Here is a 9,510-nt window from a genome sequence, read left to right as displayed (position 1 = left end):
TGATTAAAAAATGGACAGAGACACTGATATGAGGAATTCTTAATCTCAGGAAACAAACTGAGGGTTGCTGGAGTGGAAGCGGGTGGGAGAGATGGGGTGGCTGGGTGGTAGACATTGGGGAGGGTATGTGCTATGGTGAGCGCTGTGAATTGTGTAAAACTGTTGAATCACAGACCTGTACCTCTGAAACAAATAATACATTATATGTTAAAAAAAGGAAGAAGATAGTAGGAAGGGAAAAATGAAGGGGGGCATCAGAGGGGCTGATGAACCATGAGAGACTATGGACCCTGAGAAACAAACTGAGGGTTCTAGAGGGAGGGGGTTGGGGGGATGGGTTAGCCTGGTGACGGGTATTAAAGAGGGCACGTACTGAATGGAGCACTGGGTGTTATACGCAAACAATGAATCATGGAACACTACATCAAAGACTAATGATGTAATGTATGGTGATTAACATAACAAAATAAAATTAAAAAAATGGACAGACAACTTGAATAGACACTTCTCGAGGGAATATATACAAATGCTCAGGGATGCCTGTGTGGTTCAGTGGGTTTAGCATCTGCCTTTGGCTCAGGTCATGATCTCTGGGTTCTGGGTTGGAGCCCTGTGTTGGGATCCCTGCTCAGTGGGGAGGCTGTTTCTCCCTCTCCCTCTACCCCTCCCCACCATGCATGCTCTTTCTCTCAAATAAATGAATAATATCTTCTAAAAAAATTAAAAAACCCACAAAAACCTCCAAAAAACAAATGCCCAACAGGGACATTGTCGATGAAACAAAGAAACAAAGAAAAAAAAAATACCGGAGATGAGGTAGAGGGAGGGGAAACTGCAAGAAGGTGGTCAAAAGGTACTAACTTCCATTTGTAAGACAAATAAGTATTAGGGATGTAATGTACAGGATGATGACTATAGTTAACACTACTGTATTGTATAATTGAAAGTTGTTAAGACAGTAGGCCCAAATAATTCTCATCATATTGAAAAAAACATATGTTTAATTTTTCTTTTTTTTTTTTTTAGTATCTGTATGAGATGTTGGATGTTCACTAAGCTTATTGGGGTAATCATTTCACAATATGTGTAAGTGAAATCATTATTCTCTATAGCTTAATCTTATAAACTTAAACTCAATGATATCTCAATAAAACCAGAAAATCAAATAAACAAACAAGATGCTGAACTTTGAATAAGTTCTGTTGCTTGTATCAATGTCAATTTCCTGATTTTATATTGTATATATTTTTATGTACACTGTTATCCAAATATGTAAAACATTAGATAAGATGCTACTTTTGTGTAAACTTGGTGTAGGATACCTGAGATCTCTGTAGTATTTTTTCAAATTCCTGTGTGTCTGTAATTATTTCAAAACAAAAAGGAAAAAATAATTGAAAAATGCATTTGTAGTGTATATAACAAAAACAGCAATAAGAAGATGGGATTAAGATTTTATAAAACTTGTTTGACAAAGAAACTTGTTTGATAAGGAATGCAACCTGAATGTCCAGAAAGCCTGATCGTATGAATAGGCTGTTTCACTTACTGACATGGTGATGCTCACTGCTGCATTATTGATAGAGAAAAATGAGAAATACTTGAGATGTCTGAATAAAGAAATAGATGAATGAGGTGTAATATATTTCATACAATGATTCTGGATTGCATTTAAAAGGAAGTTCCAGATCCACTTGTACTGATATTGGCAAAATTGGAAGACATAGTGCTGAATAAAATCACATGGTAGATCTTGAACTGCAATAGCTCCATTTAGGTATACTTCCCTTCTGTATATTGCTCATTCATGATTATGTCATATATATAAATCAATATATAGTAGCATATATGTAGTCATATAAAATATAAAAGTTGTCAATATGTAATCAAATACAAAATCATGGACAAAGATACACATAAACTTCAAGGTAGGGTTGTCCTTATAGAGGAAGGAGAATGGGCTTGGGAAGGAGTACAAAATTCTTCCACTAGATCTGGATCTAAAGTATATAGAAAAATACCAGAAACTATCACATCTTTAAAGTTGGTACTCATGTTCCTCATATTGCTTTTTATGCATTCTCTCTTACAAATATTTCTAAGCAACATAATATGACCTTGATATCATACCTGGGAAATTAAACATTCCTTTCTTAATTATCAAGAGATCCAGTCTTACAATCAGTAAGGATATTGATGATCTGGATAATAGTTTCTGCCACCTCACCTACATGGTATTTATGGAATTCCCCAGGCAACAATAGCAGAATGCACATTCTATAAAAAGCACATTGTACATTAAAATATTTTTAACAATATTTAGTCCATAAAAATAATTTCAACAAATTAAAAAAAATTATAATCACACAGACTATGGCCTCAGTGGACTTAAACTAGAAACCAATAACAGAAAAAATATTTTTTAAATCTCCAAATACTTGAGAACTAAATAATACCCTTTGAAATAATAAACAGGTCAGGCGAAACCATGAAGAAAATTTAAAAACATCTTGCTATTTGTTTTTTTTAAATTTTATTTTATTATGTTATGTTAATCACCATACATTACATCATTAGTTTTTGATGTAGTGTTCCATGATTCATTGTTTGCATATAAAGAAAAACTTCGAATATTTTGAATTGATGAAAGCAAATTGACAGGAAATTAAAATGTGTGGAATGCAGTTAAATCAGTGTTTATAGAGAAATGTATAACATTTGAAGAAATTTTCTCATCAATCATCTCAACTTCCCTTGAGAAAGTAGAATAAGAAAAGGAAAAAAAACCCAAATCAAGTAAAAGAAGACAATCATAAAATGAAGAGCAGAAATCAGTGAAATTGTAAATAAAGGAAATAATAAAACAAATGTAACAGGAAGTTTTGAAAAGACCAACAACATTGATAAACCTCTAGCCAGACTGTTCAAGAAAAAGAATAGTCATAAATTACCAACATGAGGAATGAAAGAGCAACATTACAGACATGAAGGGATTTACTGACAATTATAAGTGAATATTATGAAGAACTGTTTGTCAATAAAGTATAAAACTTAGAAGACATTAATTTCTTGAAAAAAGTGATCCTTCAAAACACACTCAAGAAGAATTTGATAACCTGAATAGTGGTATATTTAAAATAAGATGTTCAATTTGTAGGTAATTCCAGAGGCAACCCCAGATGGCTTCACTGAAAAATTCTACTAAATATTTAGGGAATAAAGTATAAAATTAAAATAGAAAAAAAAAAAAAAAACTCTTCCAGGAAACAGAAGAGAACAGAACATGTTCTACTCATTCTGTGAAGTGGTAACTTGGATATCAAAACCAGATACATAAGAAACCACAGCCCATATATTTGCATTTATATTTGGAATTCTTCTGCATGAAGAATTTGTCTCATTGCCCTCATTTATTTATTCAGTCATTTTATACTATTATGGACTGATAGGTATTTATTTATATTTTGGTTTATAGTCCACTACTACTTTATTTTGATGCTTAAATTGTTCCAGCTTTAGCCATTGGTAATTTATTCACCTGGCCCCTCAATCCCTTTGACATACCTCCATTATTCTAAGCATTCCCCTATTTTTTAGCATTACACAAACTATAGACTCATCTTGTGTATTTCCTACCCCTGTCTTACAATCAGTCATTTCTCCAAGGAGCCCTGGTTCCTTTTACCGGGTAATGGAATTATAATAAAAATATGGCCACTAAATGAACTTTTCTTTTTGCAAAACAAAAACCAAAACCAAAGGACAAAGTCCTTTTGAGAAAGGATAAAGTAGGAGAACTCACATTACCTTACTTGAAGACTTACACAAAGACACAATAATCATGTTATTAGTGAAAGAACATAGATACTCAGATCAATGGAACAGGATAGAGAGTTTAGAAATAGATTCACACATAAATAGTCAATTAATTTTTGACAAAAGTGCCTTGATATTTCAATTAAAGAATGGTGCTTTCAACAAGTGATGCTGGATTATATATATATATATATATATATATATATATATATATATATATATGCTAAAACTTAAAAAAAGGAACTCAACCCATACTTTGCATCATATAGAAAAATTAGGTTGAAATGGAGTCTAGAATTCATTGTAAACTTAAAGCTTCCAGAAGACTGCAGAGGAGAAAAATAATTCAACCTCAGATTAATTAAAAGCTTCTTAGGACAAAAAACTCTAAAAAAATAATGAATTAAAGAAATAATTAAACTTTATGAAATTAAAATCTTTTGCTCTTCTAAATTTCTAAAAACTTCTAAAGACAAAGTTAAGGGAATGAAAGATAAGAATGATCTTAATTTTACAGAACAATCTGAGAGTTAGTGGGGGGGAGGTGGGCAGGGGGATTGGTTGAATAGGTGTGGGGATGATGGAGGGCACCTGTGATGAGCACAGGCTGTTGCACATAACTGATGAATCACTGAAGTATACACCTGAAACATAAATAAAATAAAATAAAATAAAATAAAATAAAATTGAATAAAATAAAATAAATTCAAACTGGTTACTTTAAAAAACCCACTATGTACTCTTTTTTCAGAGTATATGTTTTTAATTGAGCATAAAAATTATATTTTACATTTGCAATTCTAGGAACAGAGTGAAAGTTGCTATGTGTTTGTCAGAAGCAATAAATCCAAGTTTTCCTACTCAGAAAAAAAAAAAGATAAAAAGGAAAGACTGAAGACAATATTTACAAAACACATGTCTGATAGATACCAGTATCCAAAATATAATGAACTTTCATTACTCAATAACAAGGAAACAACCAAATAAAAATAGGTAAAAATTTGTATCTTCATCATAGAAGATATAAGGTTAACAAAAAACACATGAAATATGGTTTGAATTACTTATTCATTAGAATAATACTAATTAAAACCACCTTTAATTATACAACACCCTAATGAAAATGGCTTTAAAAACTGACAGTATTTTATGTTGGAGGGATGCAAACAATTGGAACTTTCCTACACTGCTAATGGGAATGTAAAATGATACAACCACCTTGCAAAAGCAGTTTGTAGTTCACCCACTGATAAGGAAATTAAGATCCAGAAGTTTGGCCTTGCTGGAGAGCACATAGCTAACTCAAACTCAAATCTGAACCAAGATATTAATTGCTTTCCAGTATGCCACACTGTAAAAAGTGAGGTATCAAGAAGAAAAGCATACACAATTCATAGAGAAGAATAATTTTACTTACTGGTGGCATTAGTTTCAGACAAAATGTGCAAGTGAGTGATTGAAGTTTGCAGTATTACTTCTGTATGCTGTGTGACTTGCAGAAATGGAATATAGAGAAGTTTGCTTTTTAATCTTCATTAGAAAAACTGATATTCTCTTACTCCACCAAACTGTGTTCATAACGTGGCTGACTCCATGTGAAAGTCAGGGTTGGAGGGTCCAATGTACCTCATTCTAGTGCACCTAATATTCCAGCCTCATTTCTGTCAGAAGCTACTGTCAGAGGTACAGCCCATAAATGGGCAAAGATATTCTGAAATGAGAGAGAAAGACTCTAGGTCTTTCAAGAGTCTGGGTCTTTATAAGAAAAAAATATTGTACTTGCCTTCTCTTGTTGTTCCTATTATCAGGTGTCCACAGAAGCAATTTTCTTCTCACAAATAGAGTGCATAATTTGGAACAGTCAGAAGAAGCTATCCACCTTCTCTCATGCTTGCACAGTTTCCATCTTTTCTGCTTTCCAATCACTTGACATGAAATAGGAGCATATAAATGATATAAAATATACATTCATGAATTGCAGGCATAATAGAAAATATTGGTCCAAAGTTAAGGTGATATTTCTATTCTTTCCTTATAGAAACTATCTCTTTGTGCCCTGGGCTATCCCAGAGAGTGACTTAGAAAAAGACAGGCATGGGAGGGGGCGGGCGGAGCAAGATGGCGGAGGAGTAGGAGACCTGGATTTCGTCTGGTCCCAGGAATTCAGCTGGATAGGGATCAAACCATTCTGAACACCTACAAACTCAACAGGAGATCGAAGAAAAGAATAGCAGCAACTTTCTGAACAGAAAAGCGACCACTTTCTGGAAGGTAGGACGGGCGGAGAAGTGAATCCGAGGCAATATTCGGCGGGGGAAGGGGCCTCCGTCAGCCGCTTCTGGCAAGTGATAGAGCAGCGGAGCACAAAATCGGAACTTTTAGAAGTCGGCTCTGCTGAGGGACGTCGCTCCAGTGGCTAAGCGGGGGGTGGAACCCTCGTGGAACAGTGTGGTCTCAGGACCCTCGGGGTCACAGAAAGACCCGGGGTGCCTGAGTGCGGCAGAGCTCCCAGGTATTGGAGTGGGGAAGCCGGCTGCAGAGATGGAGCCGAGGCGCGGGCTCTCAGCTCAGGGTTGCCATAAACCGTGATCCGCGGCACAGTCGGGCCACTGCTTGTCCAGCAGGGACCCAACAAATGGCAGATCTGGGGAGACTCCTCTTCCTCCCCCGGGAGGAGCGGCGCGGGAGCGCTCCGCAGGGATCTGCTGGGTTTGGAGACTCCACCCGGGGTCGGGTGCCAGAGAGAGAAACGCGCACGGTCACAGGCCGGGTGAGCACGGAGTGCTGCAGGAGACACGGGAGTGACTGACTGCTTTTCTCTGGGGGCGCACTGAGGAATGGGGCCCGGAGTTCTCAGCTCCTCCGGGGCGGAGATTGGGAGGCCGCCATTTTCACTCTCATCCTCCAAAGCTGTACGGAAAGCTTGCAGGGAACAAAACTCCGGAGAGCAAACCTGAACAGATTACTTAGCCCAGACCAGCAAGGGCGGGGCAATTCCGCCTCCGGCAAAGACATTTGGGAACCATGGCAACAGGCCCCTCCCCCAGAAGATCAGCGAGAACAGCCAGCCAAGGCCAAGTTTACCGATCAATGAGAACGGCAGAACTCCAGCGCTAGGGGAATACTGCACATAGAATCCATGGCTTTTTTACCATGATTCTTTAGTCTTTCAAAGTTAATTTTTTTAAGGTCTTTTTTTTTTTGAATTTTTCTTTTTCCCTTTTTCAACCAACATCTTATCAATCCCTTTTTTAAAGAACACTTTTATTTTTCATTTTTAGAGTCATATTCTATCTCTTCATAGTAGTTACCCTTATTTTTGGCATATATATATAAGTTGTTCTCTCTTTAAAATTTTGAGATACAGTTTCTTCTAACAGATCAAAATATACCCTAAATCTCTAGTGTATGGCTTTGTTCTAGTCTCCTGCCTGATCACATTCTCTCCCTTTTTCTTTCTCTCTTTTTTTTAATCCTCTTCTTTCTTTTTTCAAATAACTTCTTATCAATTCCTTTTATAAAATTTTTTATAATTTTTAACTTTACAGTCATATTCCATCCCTTCATCATATCAACCCTTATTTTTGTACATATATAAGTTTTTATTTCTTTAAAATTTTGGGAGGCACTTTCTTCTAACAGACCAAAATACACCCAAAATTTAGTGTGTGGCACTGATCTATACACCAGCCTGATCATATTTGATCATATTCTGTTTTTTTTTGTTTTGTTTTGTTCTGTTTTTGTTTGTTTTTATCTTTATCTTTTTCTTTTTTTTTCTTTCCCTTTTTTTCCCCCCAGCTTCAGGTCTTTTCTGATTTGTTTAGAGTATATTTTCTGGGGACATTGTTACCCTGTTAGCATTTTGTTCTCTCATTCATCTGTTCTCCTCCGGACAAAATGACAAGATGGAAAAAATCACCTCAACAGAAAGAACAAGAGGTAGTACCGACTGCCAGGGACCTACTCAATACAGACATTAGTACGATGTTGGACCTAGAGTTCAGAATCGTGATCTTAAAGATACTAGCTGGGCTTGAAAAAAGCATGGAAGTTATTAGAGAAATCCTTTCTGGAGAAATAAAAGAACTAAAATCTAACCAATTCGAAATCAAAAAGGCTATTAATGAGGTGCAATAAAAAATGGAGGCACTAACTGCTAGGATAAATGAGGGAGAAGACAGAATTAGTGATACGGAAGACCAAATGATGGAAAATAAAGAAGCTGAGAAAAAGCGAGATAAACAACTACTTGATCATGAGGGCAGAATTTGAGAGATAAGCGATACCATAAGACAAAACAACATTAGAATAATTGGGATCCCAGAAGAAGAAGAAAGAGAGTGAGGGGCAGAAGGTATATTGGAGCAAATTATAGCAGAGAACTTCCCTAATTTGGGGAAGGAAACAGGCATCAAAATCCAGGAGGCACAGAGAACTCCCCTCAAAATCAATAAAAATAGGTCAACACCCCAACATCTAATAGTAAAACTTACAAGTCTCAGAGACAAAGAGAAAATCCTGAAAGCAGCTCGGGAGAAGAGATCTGTAACCTACAATGGTAGAAACATTAGATTGGCAACAGAAGTATCCACAAAGACCTGGCAGGCCAGAAAGGACTGGCATGATATATTCAGAGCACTAAACGAGAAAAATATGCAGCCAAGAATACTATATCCAGCTAAGCTGTCATTGAAAATATAAGGAGAGATCAAAAGCTTCCAGGACAAAAAGAATTTAAAGGAATTTGCAAACACAAAACCAGCCCTACAAGAAATATTGAAAGGGGTCCTCTAAACAATGAGAGAGCCTAAAAGCAACATAGACCAGAAAGGAACACAGACAATATAGAGTAACAGTCACCTTACAGGCAATACAATGGCACTAAATTCATATCTTTCAATAGTTAACCTGAATGTAAATGGGCTAAATGCCCCAATCAAAAGGCACAGGCTATCATATTGGATAAAAAAACAAGACCCATCGATATGCTGTCTGCAAGAGACTCATTTAAGACCCAAAGACACCCCCAGATTGAAAATGAGGGGGTGGAAAACCATTTACCATGCTAATGGGCACCAAAAGAAAGCTGGGGAGGGAATCCTTCTATCAGACAAATTAGATTTTAAACCAAAGACTGTAATAAAAGATGAGGAAGGACACTATATCCTACTTAAAGGGTCTATCCAACAAGAAGATCTAACAATTGTAAATATCTATGCTCCTAACATGGGAGCAGACATTATATAAGCCAATTAATAACAAAAGCAAAGAAACACATTGACAACAATACAATAATAGTGGGGGACTTTAACACCCCCCTCACTGAAATGGACAGATCATCTAAGCAAAAGATCAACAAGGAAATAAAGACTTTAAATGACACACTGGACCAAATGAACTTCACAGACACATTCAGAACATTCCATCCCAAAGCAATAGAATATACATTCTTCTCTAGTGCCCATGGAACATTCTCCAGAATAAATCACATCCTAGGTCACAAATCAGGTCTCAACCAGTACCAAAAGATTGGGATCATTCCCTGCCTATTTTCAGACCACAATGCTTTGAAACTAGAACTCAATCACAAGAGGAAAGTCGGAAAGAACTCAAATCCATGGAGGCTAAAGAGCATCCTACTAAAGAATGAATGGGTCAACCAGCAAATTAAAGAAGAATTAAAAAAATTCA

The sequence above is a fragment of the Halichoerus grypus genome, chromosome 6, assembly GCF_964656455.1.
Source record: "Halichoerus grypus chromosome 6, mHalGry1.hap1.1, whole genome shotgun sequence".
Lineage (NCBI taxonomy): Eukaryota > Metazoa > Chordata > Mammalia > Carnivora > Phocidae > Halichoerus > Halichoerus grypus.
Note: the sequence above shows the minus strand (reverse complement) of the source record.